General features: G+C 43.9%; 1 non-coding gene across 1 annotated transcript; it reads right to left on the reverse strand.

The window, feature by feature from the left end:
• Positions 1 to 19,489: 19,489 nt before the first annotated feature.
• On the reverse strand, positions 19,490 to 19,610 carry LOC140740427 (U6atac minor spliceosomal RNA). The gene has a single exon (XR_012101858.1). It is a non-coding gene; the product is annotated as a U6atac minor spliceosomal RNA (small nuclear RNA).
• Between the last annotated feature and the right edge of the window lie 3,163 nt (positions 19,611 to 22,773).

Genomic DNA, 22,773 nt, shown 5'->3' on the forward strand with positions numbered 1-22,773 from the left:
TGGACCATGGCCCTCCATACTGTCCCATCCATGTATCTCTTAAATGTTGAAATCGAAACCACATTCAGCACCTCCACTGGCAGCTTATTCCACACCCTCACCACCTTCTGACTGAAGAGGTTCCCCCATCATGCTCCCCTTAAACATTTCACCTTTTACCCTTAACCCCATGACCTCTAGTTCGAGTTTCACCCACCTCAGTGGAAAGAGCTTGCATTTACCCTATCTATACCCCTCATTATTTTGAATACCTCTATCAAATCTCCCGTCATTCTGTGCTGTAGGGAATAAAATCCTTGCCTGTTCAACCCTTCCATATAACTCGGGTCTCAAGTCCCGGCGACATCCTTCTAAATTTTCTCTGCAAGCTTTCAACCTTACTGATATCTTTACTGTAGGTAGGTGACCAGAACTGTACACAATACAACAAATTAGGCAAAGGAAATCGTCATTGGAAACCAAAGCAACAGCACTGATCTACCAATGCTGAACTCCAGAAACACTACTAAAGTGGTAAGCTGTTCATGATTTTGATAGTAGTTCGACTGAGGGCGTGTCAGCATTCTCAACAGTCAGTGTGTCATATTTGGCAATGTGTACCAAGGTGTTGGCATTCCTGTCTGCCTGTTCTGATAGACACTTGGAAATGCTGCCTTCTGACAGTCTGGGTCATTTGAGTAACAAGTCTGAGGCCGCAAAAGCAAGTCTGCAATTACCATGCAGTGCAGAAGTAGCATCTCTGGCAACGGATGATCAGTTCTGGCCTGAAGTGTAGTCAAGCTCGAGTTTACTGTCGTATGTACAAGTACATGTGCCCACTGGTACAGTGGAAAGCTTTCTTGCGACAGCCTCTCATTTCTTGCCCTCAGCCTTTCATGCATGGGTTGGTAAATCTCACTCAGTCATCAGCATTCTAGCCTCTCTGTTTTGGAAGTTCTGGGTTTAAACTCCAAGCTCCCTCCAAACTTAACGCCGAGTTAGTGCCGTACTGTGGGTGCGTCACGTCGTTGCAGAGATGGGAGGAGTGAAACAGGTTGTGATGGGGAAGAAAAATAGTTTCAATGTCTCGCTCTGAAACCCATGGCGAGCCTTGACTGTCAGCAACAAATTGCATTGTTATTCACATGCTGTGAGACGTTGATGCAAATTAACTATGTGTGTGTCTACATTGCAGTAACGCCAAAAAGCAATTAATGTAACCCTCTTTCTTAAAAGGTTATCTTAAGGTTGTAATAATGTGCTATTTAAGGAGTAGTCTACTACAAGGTACACTACAATATGTTAATGACGTGATTAATATGATCTGTTCACAGAGAAATGGCAGGACATAATTGAACTGCTAATCATTTCTCTTACTTTGTGAGTAAGTTGAGGCTGGTAGGTAGCTGAACCACTTCTTTTAAAAAAATAATTGGCTTCATGCCTGCAAGCCTTTGCACGTCTCAGCTACCGAATGGAATCCAGACATATCCCCAGTGAAAGGGCGGGGAATCAGAAAGTAGTCACTCCCTCACGTGTATCTCCTGGTGAACAGCCGCACAGCATTAACAGGGACCTGGATGTAGCAATGCACACCAGGCTCCTGAAGAGGAAAGGTACCAGACATAAATTCAAAACTAGAAAAACAGCAAGGTGTTTGAATAGACACTGTATTATGTATGTATCCTGAATTTTCTTTATGATGGAAGTTTTTAATTGCTTGTATTTTATACCAAACAGTGGAATCTGCAAATTAAAAAAAAACATGACTTAGTAGTGTGTCTGATAGTTTTTCAGAGGGCATTGACATAAAATTCACTGTTATGATAGAATAATTTAAGCGCTGTGGCTATTGGAGTTACCCATTGTGCTGTGATACTACATTTCAGTTGACTGAAGGACACAGGCTGCACTTCCCTGGCCGAGTTCCCCCTGTTTTTACGTGTATGCACCACTCTTCACCATGAGGCTCCTTCCAGCCACAACGAACTCTAACGCATGACACAACCAGACTGAGTAATGATGAAATGGAGAATGGGAGGATCATGCATGTCAGGACAAAAGATATAGTAGTCTGCAGTGTTTCAGATTTTGTAGGCTGCAGACTGTTATATTTCTGTAGTAATCTGGAACCTTGACTGTCAGGTCTGAGCCTGTTCACACATGACACACGGGAATCTCAGCTTCGTGGGGCCTGCAATTTAGCCACTAAGGGTGCTGCTGTAGATCCTAAATGGTGTCCGAGTTCATATAATACAGCCGATATGTTGGATGCCATCTTGGTAAAGGCATTGTCCCACAGGCAAGATTAGAACATCGAACATTACAGCACGGTACAGGCCCTTTGGCACACGATGTTGTGCTGACCTTTTAACTACTCTAAGATCAATCTAACCCTTCCCTGCTATATAGCCTCCATTTTTCTATCATCCATGTCCTATCTACGCCTTAAATGTACCTCCTGTATCTGATCCTACTGCTATCCCAGGCAGGACTCATCACTCTGTGAAAGAAAGCTTACCTCTGATGTCCCTCTTGTACTTTCCTCCAAACGCCTTAAAATTATGCCCTGCCTGAAATGAATTTCGGGTCTCAGCCCAAAATGTCGACTGTACTTTTTTCCGTAGATGCTGCCTGGCCTGCTGAGTTCCTCCAGCGTTTTGTGTGTTTTGCTCGGATTTCCAGCACCTGCAGATCTTCTCTTGCTTTTAAAATTAAGCCCCCTAGTATTATCCGTTTCTGCCCTGGGAAAATCTCTCTGGCTATCCACTCAATCTATGCCTCTTATCATCTTGTACACCTGTATCACATAACCTCTCATCCTCTGCTCCAGAGAGAAAAGCCCCAGCTTGCTCAACCTACCCTCATAAGACATCCCTCTAATCCAGGTGGCATCCTCTGCACCCTCTCAGGCTTCCACATTCTTCCAGTAATGAGATGACCAGAACTGAACATAATATTCTAAGTGTGGTCTAACCAGGGATTTTTTAGAGTTGCAACATTACCTCAAGTTCAAGTGTATTGTCATCCAACAATGCTCTGGACCAAAGTGCACAACACAGTACGTATAACTCGCATACAACATAGAAAGTAAGGTGACCCTATGGAGAGTGTGGTTGTCTATAGGGTTTTCTTCCGCGCAGATACTGCCGCTGCCCGGGCTGGGACCCGGCCGGATTCGAGCTATGGACCACCCAGTGGAAGTCCAGTGCTGATGCCACTCCACCACCGGTGAGCTGAAAGTAATATTAACCCCAAATAAATGACCAAGTAACAAGGTGCATTTGCTGTTAAAAAGTAAACAGTGTAACACTTCCGGTGCTTCATGTGTGATGAGACCTGGGTGGTGGCGGGGAGTTCAGTCGTCTCATGGCTTGGGAGAAGAATATCTCCAGATCAGTAAATAAAAATTTTAAATAAGACGCTGTTTCCCATCCTAACAGTCCTTATCATAATGCCGCAGTGCCTCCAGCCCAATGGTAGGGGGTCAAAGAGTTTGTTGGACAAATAAGAGGGATCATTGACAATGCTAAGGGTGTTGCATATGTAGTGATCCCGAGAGTGGGTGGAAGAGAAACCCCGATGACCCTTCCAGCAGCCCTCACAACCCTTCATAGGGTCTTGCAGTCAGATGCTTTGCAACTCTCGCACCAGAGGGTGATGCAGCTGGTCAGGACACTGTCAATGCTGCTCCTGTAAAAGTTGACTAGAATGGGGAGGGTGGGGGTGTTGGGAGCCTTGCTTGCCTCAATCCCCTCAGGAAGTGGAGACCCTACAATGCTTTCTTGACTATAGAGGTGGTGTTGAGGGATCAACACGCCATATATCTTCTTAATAACCCTATAAACCTGAGTGACAACTTTGAGGGCTCAATGGATGGGGACCCCAAGGTCCCCCTGTTCCTCCATGCTGTTAAGCTGAAGAGCTACTAACTTACTTACTGCTCACTGTGCCACTGCATTTCAGGCAGCAATGAAAGTCCTCCATTTCGGCCTGTCCTTGGCCTCTCAGATGTAGAAGGACTCCTCATTGCTGTTTCCATAACAGTTTGTTTGACCAGTCAAGCTTATTAGCCCTGAACTGATTCCCCCGAACCTGAAGGACCAGTTGTCCACTCCTAGTTTATCCTCTAACCTTTGACCTTTTTGACATGGTTGACCCAACCAAAAGCCAACGCATAAAGCCCTGACTCCAGCCGACATGGCTCTCCGGGTCATCGAGGCATGCAAGCCTCCAACCCACGACAAGGCTGTGGTCCTCCTGGAGGAAGCTGAAGAGCAGACATCATAATACTAAACAGAATGCAACACTGATTAAGGTCAGTGCTTCGGAACTCAAGCACTTACCGTCGCCCTCTGTTACTCTCCGAGCAGATGTAAGGTGACGAGCAGAATCACCACCCCACTCCACTGCTGTCACTTCACACATTCTGCTTGCAGGTCTGTTCAGGAGCTTGCAATGATTCTACATGACTGATTGGTATGGTTGTTTCCAAAGTGATGTGATAAGAGCTGACTGCTGCTCGAACTTTGTCTCACTGGTGGTCAGTGTTGCAACAAGCAGAGGTTCTGTCTCACAGCTACAGCAAGCCCGGTCTGATCGTGACCGCTGGAGCCAACGGTCCGGAATTTCTCCCAGCTGCTCCAGTCTCCTTCACATCCCAGATCATTTGGGTTGGCAGGTTAATTGGCCACTTTAAATTATCCCGAGTGGCAGAGTCTGGGGGCGATTTAAACAGACGAATTAAACTACCAACAGGCAGTCCAAAGCCTGGCTGTGAAAGGAGGAGGATTGGGCACGGGGCCAGCAACTCCTGTCCTGTAAAAACCCAGAGCTACAGAAATGCCGAGAGAAGCTCCAAACACCTCATTTCTGGGAGAGCAAGGAGGATGTATGAAGTCATGTGGGGAAGGCAGAAGCCACAGGGATGATCAACCTTCTACCGCCTTAGGTTACAGGACACTGGTGAGTTGCTGTTGGTGGCCTATGTCCCAGTAGCTTAACAAGAAGAAGAGGAATTAACCTACCAGCCCAAGTGATTGGAATGTCAGGAAATAAAATAGGATGAGTGTTGTACGGGGTAAATGGGTGCTTGACAGTTGGTGTGGACTCCGGGCCAAAGGGGCTTTTCTGTGCTCTGTGACGATTATTAGGAGACTGCACGGGATGGCCTGCCAGAGAAGGGAGGAGATTTTTCATTTGGTAAATACCTCTTCTATTTGTGCCCGTCACTCCTTGATACAGTTCAAGGTAGTGCATCGGGCGCAAATGTCAAAGGACAAAGTAGCCCGTATTTTTTCTAATATTAATCCTGTTTGTGATAGATGTAATATTGAGGTGGCTACTCTAACACATGTGTTCTGGTCTTATGGCCCTCTCAGTTACCTTTTAGAAGTTTTGGATTTGATCAGAAAGTTTTTCCTTGTTTTTATTTGCTTTCACTCTCAGTTTGAGCTGCCCAGTTCTCTTTCCTTTTGTTTTGATTTTTTTTGGTGTTTTGGGGGTTTTTTCTGTACATTTCAATTATAAAAGTTTCGTTATCTTTTTTCTTTTTATGGATAAGAGGAGAATCAATTACCTTTCTCTTCATTATATACTATTAGTTTAATAACATGTTTGATCTTGATAATGTTTACTTTTCCTTTTATTCAAACTGTTATTGACATAGATATTTGTGATAATTCTCCTCTTGTTTATATATGTATGTGTAGTTTTTTACTTAACTAATAAAAAGATTGATAAGGAAAAGAAAAGGGCGGAGAAAGAAGGCCTTTCAACTCTGAACTGGGCACTCATGAGCTTCTCCTTCCTCTCAGCCTTGGTGCTGATCAGTGCTTACCGGTCAAACAGAGAGCGTTGCTGAAACCTGCCACCCACTGACCCTCAGCTCCAACCTCGGAGAGGCCACTGTCACGTCGGCGACTCAGGGCTTCTGCATCTCACCGGCAGGGCAAGGAGGGAGCTGAATTCCCTCCTGCCAAAGGCAAGTGAACAGAGAAGGTAGGAGGTCGGGCAGCTGTCCTCTTGGCGCAAGCGGTCAAGACACACACACACACACACACACACACACACACACACTCACACACACACACACACACACACACACACACACACACACACACACACACACACACACACACACACACACACACACACACACACACACACACACACACACACACACACACACACACACGACACGTACAGGACTGATGACGGGTCTCAGCCCGAAGCGTCAGATGCTCATCCCTCTCCATAGATGCTGACTGACCTGCTCAGTTCCTCCAGCACTTTGTATGCCTTAGTCTGGATTTCCAGCATCCGCAGAATCTCTTGTGTTTATGGTTTACAGCCTCGTCTGGGTCATTGCATATCAAGCAGTAGTAAATCACGGCAACTGGACTTGCTGTGTTGCCTAGAAGATGCTTTGCTACTCAGCCGGGAGGCTTCTTCAGTTCTGATCCATGGTGGGTAGTTTTCCATGGTGGATCAGAACTGAAGAAACCTCTCGGATGAGTGGCGAAACATCTTCTGGACAACACAGCAAGTCCAGTTGCCGTGATTTACTACTGCCTGATACTCACAGCCTTGACTTCCCCCTTCAGCAGGAGTCCACAAGGGAGGTTACTGGGGGAATAAGATGCGTACACAGACAGCATGGTTCACACAGACACAGACACACAGACACAGACACAGACACACACAGACACAGACACACACACACACACACACACACACACACACACACACACACACACACACACACACACACACACACACACACACACACACACACACACACACACACACTCTCTCTCTTCACTTCTCCGTACGACCAGCCATCAATGTGAACCCACCTGCTGCTCCTACTGCTAAGGTAGAGGATACTCTCCACTGTGCTTCTGTAGAATGTAGGACACACACACACACACACACACACACACACACACACACACACACACACACAGAGCGACACTGTCACATGATTGCGATGATTGAGTTCATTGGGATGATGACTACAGTGGCTGGACTGGTCAGAGGGAGCCCTGCAGTGCTCAGCACTGGCTGTCCGGTTGTGAAGGGACGTCCTGTCCACACGAGGAGGGTCAGCATAAGGAGGCAGGAGTCTGCAATTTAACCCCCTCTCTTTTTTTTGCCTCATATGCCTGCAAACCAGAACTGCTTCTTGTCTGATGCCAGTAGCCTCCACCCCAGTTCCCTGTTGATCTGTTTGTGTGCGGAATTGTAAAGCAGAAGTCAGTGAGTGATCCTCGAGATCCTGTTGCTGAGAGACTGGGCAGCATAGCACAGAAAGCACAACAGTACCGTGCAAGGAGAGGCCACTCAGCCCATCATGTGACCTGTCTATATATAGTCTATATCCCTCCATTCCCAGCCTGTCCACGTGCCTGTCCAAATGTTTCTTAACTCTCACCACCTTCCCTGGCAGCACATGTCAGGCACCTGCTGTGCCCTGTAGAGAAAACATCTTACCACATAAATCTTTAAATTTAAACCCCCCTCCCCAACTTCCGATCTTAACGTTGAATCCTCTAGTGTTTTACACTGGGAAAAAGATTACCATATAATTCTATATACAGTTGATTCTGGTTAATTGGGACACATCGGGACCAATACATTTTGACTCAGTTAAGCGGCTGACCTAATTCAGTGGTCCCCAAGCGAGGAAGCGATATGATTTGGCGATATGAAAGGATATGAGTCAGCTGCATCTTTCCTCGTTCCCTGTCACACCCACTGGTGAACTTGAACACACACGAGGTCATCAGTTGGCTAAACGCAGTGACACCCTTGCGCCGGGGATCACTGGTTGACCTCGCGTGGCTGGCGGGAAGTGTCGTTGCTGCTGGCCTGGAGCGCGGACAGATTGGCGCCGCCTCTAAACCTGTTCACCACACCGAATATTTGCAGACGACCTAATTTGGGCTCAGGGTTTTGTAAGTAGCAGAGTCGCTACCTCGCTGTGATCTATTGAAAGTCATCCCTCCAGACAAACTTTTGTCGGCCGATAGATCCTACAAGGAGGGTGGGCACCCTGTCACACTCCTCGCTTGGTCGGTCGGTCGCTCTCTCCGGACTGTGACTGCCACGGCCCCGGTACGGGGACCTCCGGCCCTGACCTTGTCCTCTCACTGGTGTGTTGCAATAATTTTATATGTTCATATGAGGAAAATATGCGCTGTGTGTTTAATATCCAAACGTTACTTAAAATGTTATGATGCTATTGAGTTATAATTGACTTATTATGTTCATGCAAGGAAAATATACACTGTGTGTTTAATATTAAATTTGTTAGACAAACCCTTTTAGAAACAAAATTGAGTGTATTAGCCATTTATAAATGACTTATAGTTGACTTAACACCTATATTCCGGTCGTGATTAACACCTACACCCCTCTCCCCGTCGACCGGTCCGCAAGAATATTGTCAAAAATGACTGGTGACCCCTGACCTAATTAGCCAAAATTTCATGGGAAGAGTTAAAAATGTATAAAAAAAAGACACATGGCTAATTCAAATCCTAATTATTTTGTCTAACTTCCTTGTTTTACTTCAGAGTAAAACTGTGAGTATTCCTCATATTGTTGTCACTTACGATTTTAAATTATTCTATTAGGTATTTAGCTCCACTGTACCTGCAGTGGACTGTAATTCTAGTGTTTCTGCATGACTACCCATTCAGTTTATGTGCCAGAGTGTTTCTTTTGAAGGATCTTTTAAAATGTGATGAAGACAGGTTGCCCAAAGTTGAAGCAACCTTGCCACAAGCTACCAACTGTCCAATCTGGTTATGCTGAGAAAACGAGAACATAGAACATAACAGATCAGCGACTCACACAGGATGCTGGAGGAACTCAGCAGGCCAGGCAGCATCTATGGAAAAGAGTAAACAGTTGACGTTTCACGCTGAGACCCTTCAACAGGACAGCACAGGCTCTTCACCCACGACGTTGTTCCAACCTTTTGTCCTATTCTAAGATCAACTTAACACTTCCCTCCTACCCAGCCTTCCATTTTTCTGTCATCCCTGTGACTATCTAAGAGTTTCCTGAATGTCCCTAATGTATCTACATCCACCACCACTACCCCAGGAGGGGCATTTCACACACCCACCACCCTTGTGTCAAAAAATGCAACTCTGGCATCCCCTCTAAAATTTCCTCCAATCACCTTAAAATTATGCCCCTTGTATTAACCATTTCCACCCTGGGAAAAAGTCTCTGGCTACTGGTCACCGAATTATAGGAAAGATGTCAACAAAATAGAGTATAGAGGAGATTTACTAGAATGTTACCTGGGTTTCAGCACCTAAGTTACAGAGAAAGGTTGAACAAGTTAGGTCTTTATTCTTTGGAGCGTAGAAGGTTGAGGGGGGACTTGATAGAGGTATTTAAAATTATGAGGGGGATAGATAGAGTTGACGTGGATAGGCTTTTTTCATTGAGAGTAGGGGAGATTTGAACAAGAAGACATGAGTTGAGGGTTAAGGGGCAAAAGTTTAGGGGGTAACACGAGGGGGAACTTCTTTACTCAGAGAGTGGTATCTGTGTGGATCAAGCTTCCAGTAGAAGTGGTAGAGGCAGGTTTGATTTTGTCATTAAAATGAATTGGATAGGTATATGGACAGAAAAGGAATGGAGGGTTATGGGCTGAGTGCAGGTAGGTGGGACTAGGTGAGTAAGCGTTCGGCACGGACTAGAAGGGCTGAGATGGCCTGTTTCCGTGCTGTAATTGTTATATGGTTAAATGGTTATACTTCTCGATCTGTGTCTCTTATCATAGATCATTGGCAGCAAGAACAAGTATTCATGTAGGCTTATTAACGTAGCAAAAGATCGCAAAGCCTTTCACAGGACTGTTATCAAACAGAATTTTACTTCAGTCTATAGTGACGTATTAGGAGAGAGTTTGATCAAAAGGGACTATTTTGAGGGGTGAAAAAGGAAAGGTGCGGAAGACGAGAGATTTTAGAGGGAGTTTGCACTAGGGTGTCAAAGGAGATGAGGGTGTAGTCACTAGTAGTGGAACTATGTCAGTAACTTCTCACATTTTCTGCTCGAGGGTATCCCTGCAGCTAATGACACTCCTGAGAGAACTTAAATTGATAAATTGGTTTATTATAGTCACATGTATCGGGGTAACGTTATAAACTTGTCTTACACACCAACCGTACAGACAGTTTCATTACAAGTGCGTTGAGACAGTAGAAAGGTAAACCATAACAGAGTGCAGAATAAACAGTAAGGAGCAAGGCCGTAGGGAGGCAGATCTTATCAAACTTGGGCACTATTCAATCGTTTTATAACAGCAGCAAAGAAGCCTTTCTCATGCCTGGTTGTATGAGCTTTTAGGCTTTTGTATCTTCTGCCCGATGGGAGAGAGGTGAAGAGGACATTCCTGAGGAAAGTCGAGAATAATAGCCCAGTTTTGGAATGCCCTCTGAAAAATGCCTTGTTCCCAAGAACCCAGCTTAGTTATCCTAGTTAATGATGACAGATTGAACAAGCTCCCTGCACGTGGGCAAGATATAACTGGAAGTAACTTGAACTAGACAACAGATCTTAAAGGGCTTGGCCAAAAGCTGCAACGATTTTAATGAAGTGGACAGGTGACCAACAGTAAGTAAGTACCTTCTTTATTTTGGGGCGGCACGGCGGCTTAACACTTCACAGTACAGGCGACCCGGGTTCAGCTGCCGTCACTGCCTGTTAAGTACGTTTGTACGTTCTCCCCGTGACCGCGTGGGTTTCCTCCGGGTGCTCCGGTTTCCTCCCACAGTCCAAAGATGCACCGCTTGGTAGGTTAATTAATCATTGTAAATTGTGCCGTGATGAAGCTCAGATTAAATCCGGGGGATTGCTGGGTAGCATGGCTTGAAGTGCCAGAGGGGCCTATTCTGACTCGATCCCAATAAATAAACAAACAATGAAGTGTATGGCGTGTGTTACAGTGATGGATCAGACACTTAAAAATGCAGAAAATCCACCACTGGGTACTGAAAATATAGTCATCAATAACCTTTTGAATTAATTTGACCGCAGGGCCCACATTTCATTAGGCAATACTGAAATTCATTTTTGTTCTCACCAGCAACTTTGGTTAACACTGTCGCTAAAATCAAGTGCCCTTGAAAGTAAAATCATTTAGAAGCCTTTATGATTCCATATGACAGTGTTGACATTTGGTTTAACCACACAGCCATTACAGGTTTGATACTTCACATACTCAGAAACTCAGCCTCAGAGATTCATATGAATGCATTGTTATCATACACAGCATACAAGAACCCAATGAACAGGAGATAGCTGCAAGTGGCTTTGTTATAATTGCTGTGTTTTTCTGCCAGCAACAGACAGGAAGGATGGTGCAGTGATTAAAAATACTGGTTCGTGAATGTAGTTTATAAATACACCAGTATTGTTTTTGGGTTGCTAGGAGACAAATGGTTGGAGGATGTGGGGTCCAATGCTCATATTGTGGTGGCTTCAGCTGTAAAGGGAAATGGCAAGTCGCGTTATAACAGCAAGTAAAATACTGCAGACGCTGACCATCTGAAACAAAACAGAAAAGGCTGGAGAGATTTAACGGGCGGCGAGAGATGCAGAGTTAATACTTCAGGTCAAAAATTTAAACTCTGTTCCACATATTCTGATTTGCTGAAAATTTCCAGCATTTTCTGATCTGTTTAAGCCTTAATGATGAAAGGGACTTGTCAGCTTGTGGGAGGGGAAACCAAGGCAGGCAGATGGCAAAATCAAAACTACCACCAGCCCCTCTTTGCCTAACCCTCTAACGGCAAGAGCTGGAGATGTGAACCCTCTCCCAGACAAACATTCCTGTTGCTGAGGCCTAGTTATGCTGAGCCCACTCCAATGTGGCAATACCCCCCCCCCCAAAGTCCAACGTGGACAGCAGAAATGGTTTAAAGAAGTTCTCAATGTCTCCTTGAAGAAATCAAACATCTCCACTCAGTCGTAGGACCTCCAGCCCATGACCAATCAAAGTGCTGCAGGAGCGTCTGTGATAGCGACGGGAGCATTGCGACTCATTGCTGGGATGACGTCAAAGTCCAGTGAGAGCAAAACACATAGCAGGAGCAGCATTCGACCATTCAGCCCATCGAGCCTGCTTCACGTTCGATCACGGCAGATTGATTTCCCCTCTCAACCCCATTCTCATGCTGTCTGTCCGTAACTTTTGATACCCTTGCTAATCAAGAACCTATCAACCTGCACTTTAAATGTACACAATCACTTGGCTTCCACAGCTTCTGTGGTAATGAATTATACAGATTCATCACCCTCTGGCTGCAGAAATCCATCATCATCTCTGTTCTGAAAGATTGCCGTTGCGCTCTGGGGCTGTGCCCGTTAGAAACATCCTCTCAACGTCCACACCATCTAGGCCTTTACTCATTCAATAGGTTTCAATGAAATCCCCCTCCATTCTTCCCAACTCCAGAGAGTACAGGCCCAGGGAATTCAAACGCTCCTCATACATTAATCTTTTCCTTACATTAACTCTTTCATTCTCAAGATCATTCTTGTGAGCCTCCTCTGGACCTTCTCGCCTCTCATCCTCCCAGGCACCATCAATAACTCTCGGAGACGTGAGGCGAGAGATAGGCTTTTATTAGCTGGAAGAGAGCACAATCAGCAGCAAGAGACCATCACACAACATCCTGGAGACTGAGGGAGGAGCAGAGCCTCCAATCGCCTTTATACAGGGGTCAGCGGGAGGAGCCACAGGAGCAGTCAGCAGGGGGGCGTGTCCAGACAGGTATATGTAGTTCATTACATCCTCCCAGGTAGCTGGGGGATTGTTATTGGTATTGGCCTGAGACTCAGTAAGGGCTGCTTCCTGAGGTCCATTCCATGAGGACACAGATGAACCAGCAAGTCATTTACAGTTTTGGGTCCTGAAGTGATTTTGAGGGCACTGTATACACTTAACTGCTTTTGAGGCTTCCTGAGGTCTGAGGTGTGATTGGAGGCAATTGTATTGTTACACAAGGGAAACCAGGAGAACTCTTAAAGGGAAATTTAAAAGAAAATGCAGATGCTGGAAACTAAGACAGACAAGGCTGGAGACACTGAGCACCTCAGCCAGCCTCTGACCCGTTGAGTATTTCCAGTAATGTTTTCAAATGGGCTCTAATTAATTTTGCATAAAAATTTTGCAATTTGCTTTTCAAAACCCATTCAGGGAGGTTGCTAATGGCGTTTCAATTCCTAGCAACTGGTGCAGGCCATTTACCGGGCCATTCAATGATGTTTGCATCTGTGCAAAGCAAATTTAAAATAATATTTACACAGTGTTATCTCAGGTGGTTACCAGCAAAACTTGTTTCAGCCTGATGCTCTTCTTGGCAGCTAGAGTTAAGAAGTGACTGAATGCCACAATGAAACCACAGGACTGGCACTCACTGCCTGATGAGTGTAACTCTGAGAAACTGTGATCGGCAAGTTCTGGGGTTGATACCCAGAGGTCAGTGAAGTTCAGAGGGCAAAAACAAAGGTCAAAGTCCAGATTGCAATGTATCTACAAGTAGAAGCCCCAAGGTCAAAGACTAAAATCAGTGAGTCTGGAGGTAGTGGTACAAAGGTGGATGCATCTGGGTCAGATGGGTCAGAGGCCTGATCTCTGCCAGTCTGCGAGTCCGGGTCAAGATCTGGAGGTTAGAGGTCTGAGAGTCCAGAGCCATGGACTGGACTCCGGAGGTGGCCTGCTCTAGGGTTGGAGGTGTGTGTGTGTGTGTGTGTGTGTGTGTGTGTGTGTGTGTGTGTGTGTGTGTGTGTGTGTGTGTGTGTGTGTGTGTGTGTGTGTGTGTGTGTGTGTGTGTGTGTGTGTGTGTGTGTGTGCGTGAGCAGGTGGGTGGGAAAGGGGCTTGTTGTCTTGTTTTGTTTTCGTTTGTTGCTGCTGCTTGCGTTTTCCTGCTGAACACTTGCGGCCGTGCTACGTTGGCACAGGAATGCATGGCAACGTTGCGGGCTGCCCCCAGCGCACCCTTGGGCGGGTTGGTTGTCAATGCAAATATGTGTTTCGATGGGAATGTGGTAAGCGAAATTGATTGGATCCCTTAATTAACCATTTCTGAATTGCAAGCTCTGCCTTTATTTAAGGAAAAGTAAGGTTCTGCGCATCTAGCTCCTGAAGGCAGAATCTAAATAGGCATTCCAGATGAGGCAGAGGTACTTCTGCTCCTCAATGGCATTTGGTGCTCACAATGTGGCCTCCTTTACACTGGTGAAACACAGCACAGCTGTTTTGTAGAGCATTTGCACTCTGTCTGCAATGTGAATGTGAACTTACAGCTTCATGACCCTTTCACTCTCCTCCCCACTCCCACATTGACCTGTCTGTCCTCTATTGCTATGGAGAGGCCAAATAAGAGCTTGAAGAACAACATCTCCTATTCTGATTGAGTAGCCCACATCCCAATAGTATGACCCTTGAACCAAGTTTTGTTTCCTTATCTGAGTGCGGAAGTTCGGTAAGGCAAGAGTCATGCTAAACCAGCAGAGGCAGTGCTCAGACATACAGTACTGTGCAAAATCTTATGCACGTATTTATGTAGTTAGGGTGCCTAAGACTTTTGCCCAGTATGGTATTTGTCAACGTGGAGTGGAGAGCGAGTTTGTAAATCTGGCAGGAGCAAAGGATGTTGGGAATGGCAAGAGTGGAGTGCCACAGGAGGGGTGCGGGACAGGGGGCAGAGAAGGAGTGCCCGGGAGGATGGTGACTTGGGTGTAGACACACCCAGACTTGAATCACCAGGCAGAGTCATTAGATTCCAAATGATCGGTTTATTGATCATTACAGAATGTCTCTCTGATGCCTCTCCGCTCCCTTCACCTTTTCACACCATGAATCCCCTCTCCCTGCCTCCTTCCCACTCTCAGTCCACAATAGAGACCCATATCAGAATCAAGTTTATCATCACTTACATATGCCAAGAAATTTGTTGTTTTTGCAGCATCAATACAGTGCAATAAATAAAATTACTACAGTACTGTGCAAAATTCTTACGCACCCTAGATATATATATAGTTATATATAAAATATTATTTCATTATTGATCCGGAGCGGGAAATTATTTCGTTACAGCAACAACATTTAAAAGCACACTTAGCAATACTAATCAATAATAATAAATATAATAATATTAACTAATAATAAAGTACAGAATAATAATATATACATTAATAATTTACCAATGTGCATTAATAATATATAAAATAATAAACCATAGACTATTGTACTCTGATGTGTGTTCTCCTGTCACACAGAGATGAACTGTTGTATATGCTTATTGCATTTGGTAGGAAACAGTTGCAGTAACGATCCTTGTGATAGCATCCTGTCCGGTCACTGTTTCTGTTCACACAGAACACCTCAGACTCTCAGTATAAATCCGAGTCTCGTCCCTTGAAGAAGTTCTGTGATGACTCTTGTGGTAGTTGGGTGTATCAGAGATGGGCAGGAGCAGGAATACCGAGGACAAGTGTGTGAACGAGGAGTAATCTCCTTGTTCTATACAGATATATATGCCTAAGACTTTTGCACAGTACTGTAGTGCAATCATCCAGGTTGAACAAAGCTTAACTCCCCTTTGTGTAGCCTTTCTGTTCAAACCTGGGAACCAAAGTCACTAAATGCATTGAGACAGGATAAAGATGCAGATGAAGGATTCTAGGGCAACACCCACTAACGGACAGTTACTTCACTAATTCTCAAGTATTATTAGCCTTTGACATGTAAAATTAATTGACCTCTAACACCTGAAATATGTATAATGATTCATATTTAAATATATATAACCATATAACAATCACAGCACGGAAACAGGCCATCTCGGCCCTCCTAGTCCGTGCCGAACTCTTAATCTCACCTAGTCCCACCTACCCGCACTCAGCCCATAACCCTCCACTCCTTTCCTGTCCATATACCTATCCAATTTTACCTTAAATGACACAACTGAACTGGCCTCTACTACTTCTACAGGAAGCTCATTCCACACAGCTATCACTCTCTGAGTAAAGAAATACCCCCTCGTGTTTCCCTTAAACTTTTGCCCCCTAACTCTCAAATCATGTCCTCTCATTTGAATCTCCCCTACTCTCAATGGAAACAGCCTATTCACGTCAACTCTATCTATCCCTCTCAAAATTTTAAATACCTCAATCAAATCCCCCCTCAACCTTCTACGCTCTAATGAATAGAGACCTAACTTGTTCAACCTTTCTCTGTAACTTAAGTGCTGAAACCCAGGTAACATCCTAGTAAATCGTCTCTGCACTCTCTCTAATTTATTGATATCTTTCCTATAATTCGGTGACCAGAACTGTACACAATATTCCAAATTTGGCCTTACCAATGCCTTGTACAATATGCAGATAATGTTTAAAATTTTATTGAGATACAGTACCGAATAGTCCCTTCAAGCAATCCCCAATTTAATCAGGGGTCAATTTACAATGACCAATTATCCTGCTGGCCGGTATGTCTTTGGACTCTGGGAGGAAACCAGATCACCTGGAGGAAACCCATGTGGTCATGTGGAGAAGGTACAAGCTCCTTGTAGCCAGCAGCAGGAACTGAACCTGGGTCCCTGATGCACTATCAATAACTCCAAAAGACTGGAAGTAGAGTAAATACTGAAAGGCTTTTATTAGCAGTAAAACGGAGCATGTCCATGCCGGATGACTGCCCTGGACTGTGGGAGGAGCAGTGACACAATCAACTTTATCCAGGGGTCTGCAGTCAGCAGAGGGGTGTGTCCAGACAGATATACATGGTTTACCACAGTCCCTACACTACATGGGATTCAGAAGTGTGCAAAGTTCCTATTGGATCAATATTTGTATACAACTAGTCAATTTCTGTATAAGAATGGCATTTCTTTGTTCAAACTTCAGAACAGGTTGGTGACAGACACCAAGCTATTCTCCTTGTGTACAAGTAAATAAAGAGTGATTGGTGAGCGAGTACAGTTTAGTGGCGCTCTCCTCCCACACACTCACCTGGCAACATAGTTTGTACACCCCACCCATCCCTTGCCCCAACTGGTGCCCACAGGCCATCAACCCCCTTTCCATCTGGCAGCACCCATCACCTACCCATCTCTGTCCCAGCTCCCTTCCCCACCTGGTTCCATCCACACACCCTTCCCTCCCCAACTCCCCTCACCTATTTCTTTCTGACCTCTATTGCAAACACCTTCCTCCAGTACTGCTATATAATCATAAAACCATATAACAATTACAGCACGGAAACAGGCCATCTCGGCCCTTCTAGTCCGTGCCGAACACTTACTCTCACCTAGTCCCACTGACCTGCACTCAGCCCATAACCCTCCATTCCTTTCCTGTCCATATACCTATCCAATTTTACTTTAAATGACAATATTGAACCTGCCTCTACCACTTCTACTGGAAGCTCGTTCCACACAGCTACCACTCTCTGAGTAAAGAAGTTCCTCCTCATGTTACCCCTAAAATTTTGCCCCCTAATTCTCAACTCATGTCCTCCTGTTTGAATCTCCCCTACTCTCAATGGAAAAAGCCTATCCATGTTAACTCTATCTATCCCCTTCATAATTTTAAATACCTCTATCAAGTCCCCCCTCAACCTTCTACGCTCCAAAGAATAAAGACCTAACTTGTTCAACCTTTCTCTGTTACTTCAGTGCTGAAACCCAGGTAACAGTCTATGTAAATCTCCTCTGTACTCTCTCAATTTTGTTGACATTTTTCCTATAATTCGGTGACCAGAACTGTACACAATACTCCATATTTGGCCTCACTAATACCTTGTACAATTTTAACATTACATCCCAACTCCTATATTCAATGCTCTAATTTATAAAGGCCAGCATACCAAAAGCTTTTTTCACCACCTTATCCACATGAGATTCCACCTTCAGGGAACTATGCACCATTATTCCTAGATCACTCTGTTCTACTGCATTCCTCAATGCCCTACCATTTACCATGTATGTCCTATTTTGATTAGTCCTACCAAAATGTAGCACCTCATGCTTACAAACCGGCAACTCTTCCTGTTCCCTCTCAGTCCGAATTAGGATCTTGACCTGAGATATTGGAATTGGAATTATTTATTTATTGTCATCATAAAACCATCAGACATAGGAGCAGGAATAGGCCATTCAACCCATCGAGTCTTCTCTGCCATCCATCATGGCTGATTTATTATCCCTCTGATTCCCATTTTTGTGCCTTCTCCCCATAATCTTTGGAGCTCTGATTAATCAAGAACTTATCAACCACCGCTTTAAGTATACCCATGACTTGGCCTCCACAGCTGTCTGTAGCAATAAATTCAGTGCGTTCACCATCCTCTGGCTAAAGAAATTCCTCGTCATCTCTTTTCTAAATGGATTCTGAGACCCTATTCTGAGGCTGTGCCCTCTGGTCCTAGACTCCTCACTATAAGAAACATCTCCACATCCGCTCTATCTTGGCCTTTCAATATTCATTAGGTTTCAGTGAGATCCCTCTTCATTCTTCTAACCTCCAATGAGTACAGGCCCAGACCTATCAAACACTCCCCATACATTGGCTTTCATTCCCGGAATCATTCTCGTGAACCTCCTCTGGACCCTCTCCAACGCCAACACATATTTTCTTAGATGAGGGGCCCAAAACTGCTCACACTACTCCAAGTGTGGTCTGACCAATGCCTTATAAAGCCTCAGCATAACATCCTTGCTTTTATATTCTAGTCCTCTCAAAATGAATGTTGATATTGCATTTGCCTTCCTCACTACCAACTCAACCTACAATTTAGCCTTTATGGAATCCTGCACAAGGACTCCCAAGTCCCTTTGCACCTCAGATTTCTGAATTTTCTCTCCATTTAGAAAATAGCCTATGCTTTTATTTCTCATACCAAAATGCATGATCATACACTTCCCAACACTATATTCCATCTGCCCATTCTTCCAATCTGTCTAAAATGCCCTGCTTCCTCAACACTACCTGCCCCAGCACCTGTTGTCATATCATCTGCAAACTTGGCCACGAAGTTATTAATTTCGTCATCCAAATCATTGACATATGACATTAAAAGAAGTGGTCCCAATATCGACCCCTGCAGAACACACTAGTCACTGGCATCCAATCAGAAAAGACCCTCTTTATTCCCACTCTTTGCCTCCTGCTAGTCAGCCAATCTATCCATGCTGTTATCTTTCTTGTAATACTATGGACTCTTACCTTGTTAAGGAGTCTCAAGTGCGCCACCTTGTCAAAGGGATTCTGAAAATCCGAGTGAACAACATCCACTGACTCTCCTTTGTCTATCCTGCTGAATGGCCTAATTCTGCTCCTATGCCCCCGGTGGAAACCCACAGAGTCAAAAGGAGAAGATACAAACTCCTTACAGACAGAGCCGGAAATCGAATCCTAATTGGTGACCACTGGCTCTGTAAAGCATTACGATTACTGCCGGCTACTGTGGTCCTCCAGGCATGGTTAGATGTTGCTAACAGATGACAATGCCTTCAACATTTGTGTGTGCAAGGCCACAAGGGCCCCTTTCATCCTTATCAAGGGGAGTGCTAACCTTCTCTCTACTGATTCCCCTTTGTCTATCCTGCCTGTTATTTAGAGTCATAGAATCATAGAACACTGCAGCACAGAAAGAGGCCATTTGGCCCATCTAGTCCTTGCTGGACTGTTAATCTGTCTAGTCCCATTGATCTGCACTCAGATCATAGCTCTCCATACCCCTCCTATCAATGTACCTTTCCAAATTTTTCTTAAATGTTGAAATCAAATCCACCACTTCTGCTGGCAGCTTATTCTCCTCTCTCAGCAACGCTGAGTGAAGAACTTCCACCTCATGTTCCCCTTAAACATTTCACCTTTAACCCATGACCTCTAGTTCTAGTCTCTCCCAACTGCAGTGGAAAAAGCCTGCATATGTTTACCCTACATATAGCCCCCATAATTTTGGATACCTCCATAAAATAATAATAATAAGTGATCTGGGAAATTTAGAAAGAGAAATAAGAACCAAAATGACAAATTTTAGTAAACATTATGTACACTCTAATGCATTTAGATCAACACTACCTAGGACAGAAGGAGGAAGAGGAATAACAGACATTAAAAGTTGACGCAACAGTCAGATGTAACTTCTCAGGATATATTTTCATCAACCAAACAGGATTCAGCACTCCACGTGAGCGAATGCAGTTCTGATGAGAAGTACACACCGCTAAACTTAAATGAAAGCACAACCCAGAAAGATGAAGTAATTATCATTCTAGAAGAAAAAGTCACACAATGGAAGAACATGACCCTCCATGGAAGTCATCTCCATGATCTGATCAGACTAGTTGTCGACAAGGAAGTGTTGAATTCCTGCTCAGAGTTGGAGACCTCTTCCCAGAAACAGAAGGTTTTCCTGTGGCAATACAAGACCAGGTGACTAACACACAAAAAAAAATCATAAAAGTCCAACAAATTCAAGGTGTTAAGTGCAGAAAATGCCAAGAGAAACCAGATACAATCCAATATATTACAGGATCCTGCAGCAGTTTAACTCAATCTGATTACTCACACAGAGATAATCAACATCATCCCCCAAGATCTTACTTTAAAATAGCGGTTTAACTGAATCTGGTTTCTTACACAGACATTATCAACATCATTCACCAAAATCTTGCTTTAAAATACAAACTCATGAAAGACACCATATCTTACTATCAAATAGAAACCTGCCTAGCTTTTTAGAGTCCGAATCTGACAAATTATGTTATGACTAATCAACTATTTCAGATAGGACCATCCATAATAACTGGCTATAATATTACAAACAAGAACTACTTACTTAATAGATATAGCCATTCCAAACACACATAACACACAGAAATCAATAAGCGAAAATCACCAGGAATATGCTGAATTAAAAGAGGAAATTGAAAGACTATGGAACATGAACAGGGTATACATTGTCCCAACAGTAATATCTACAACTGGTATCATCCCAAAGTCACTACTTAATAGTATTAAACAATTAGGCCTCACAGCAATATCTATGTAAATCTCCAGAAAGCCTCAATACTAAACACCACCAGAATAGTCCGAAAGTTCCTAGCAATTGAGAAATGAGTGTGCTTGGCTACGCCTGATGCTCAAGTTTTGTCAGCTTGAGCTAAGAGAAAACAAATTTCTATAATAATAAAAATAACTTTATGTGGTGAACTACATATACCTGTCTGGACACGCCCCTCTGCTGACTGCTCCCGTGGCTCCTCCCACAGACCCCGGTATAAAGGCGATTGGAGGCACTGCTCCTCCATCAGTCTCCAGGATGTTGTGTGATGGTCTCTTGCTGCTGACAGTGCTCTCTTCCAGCTAATAAAAGCCTATCATTCGCCTCCCGTCTCCGAGAGTTATTGATGGTGCATCACTTTATTTCTAGAGCACTTTTCATGCAGATGATGTAGTTCAATGTGTTTTACAATGGGATACTAGCACATATATAGATATAAAATAAAAATAAACATAAAAATAAAAGATGTTGGTTAAAAGCAAGGTTAGATAAATAGGCTTTGAGATGGTGTTTAAAAGTGTCAGCTGAATCTGCAACCTTATAGTTTTACGTATTAAATTCCATAGTTTAGAGGTGTAGTTCAAAAGAGATGCCCTGCCTTCATCCTGACGAAGGGTCTCGGCCCGAAACGTCGACAGCGCTTCTCCCTATAGATGCTGCCTGGCCTGCTGTGTTCCACCAGCATTTTGTGTGTGTTGTTGCCCTGGCAATTATTTTTTGAGGGAGATGGTTTAAATTTAAGAAACCAACAGAAGAACAACTGGGAGCCTGAGCAGGGCTATAAAATGAAAATGATCCTGTGATGTACTCCTGTGCCAGACCATTAAGAGCTTTAAAAACATGTTAGAGAACTTTAAAATCAATTCTTAAAGATACAGGAAGTCAATGCAGAGTAGCTAGGACAAGAGTGGTGTGTTCCCCCATCATGATTTTGGCTAAAACTACAGCAGCGGTGTTCTGAATGAGTTGAAATTTGTCAATAGATTGCTTAAGAAGGCCAGCAAAAAGGGTATTGCAGTAATCCAGTCTTTTCAATATAAAGGCACAAGTTAGTTTTTTACCATTATTATGTGATAGAAACGAAAGTATCTTTGCAATATTTCTTAAGTGCAGAAATGCTGCTCTTGTCACTTTCTTTATGTGGGATTTAAAATTCAAATCGGAAGCAAGGATAACACGCAGACTACTTCTGATTTTTACAAGGAAAGCCAAGTTCCCAAGTTTATCAAGGAGTTTATCCCTTTAGTCTTTGGGACCAACTAAAAGCATTTCAGTTTTATCTCCATCCATTTACGACCTCACCAAATCTCCCTTCCTCCTATGCTTTATGAAACAAAGTCCTAACCTATTCAACTTTTCCCTATAAATCAGGTCCTCAAGTCCCAAAATATCCTTGTAAATTTTCTCTGCACTCTTTCATTTTTATTGATATCCTTCCTGTATGTAGGTGTAAACAATACGACAAATTATGCCTCTCCAATGTCTTCTACAACTTTGACATAACATCACAACTCCTGTACTCAATATTTTGATTTATGAGGGCCAATAAGCCAAAGCTCTCTTTACAACCCTGTCTATCTGTGATGCTACTTTCAAGGAATTATACATCTGTTATCCCAGATCCCTCTGTTCTACCACACTCCTCATACTCTGCTCTCTGTGTATGTCCTACTCTGATTTCTCCTCCC

Source organism: Hemitrygon akajei, chromosome 16 (assembly GCF_048418815.1).
Source record: "Hemitrygon akajei chromosome 16, sHemAka1.3, whole genome shotgun sequence".
NCBI classification, from domain to species: Eukaryota; Metazoa; Chordata; class Chondrichthyes; order Myliobatiformes; family Dasyatidae; genus Hemitrygon; species Hemitrygon akajei.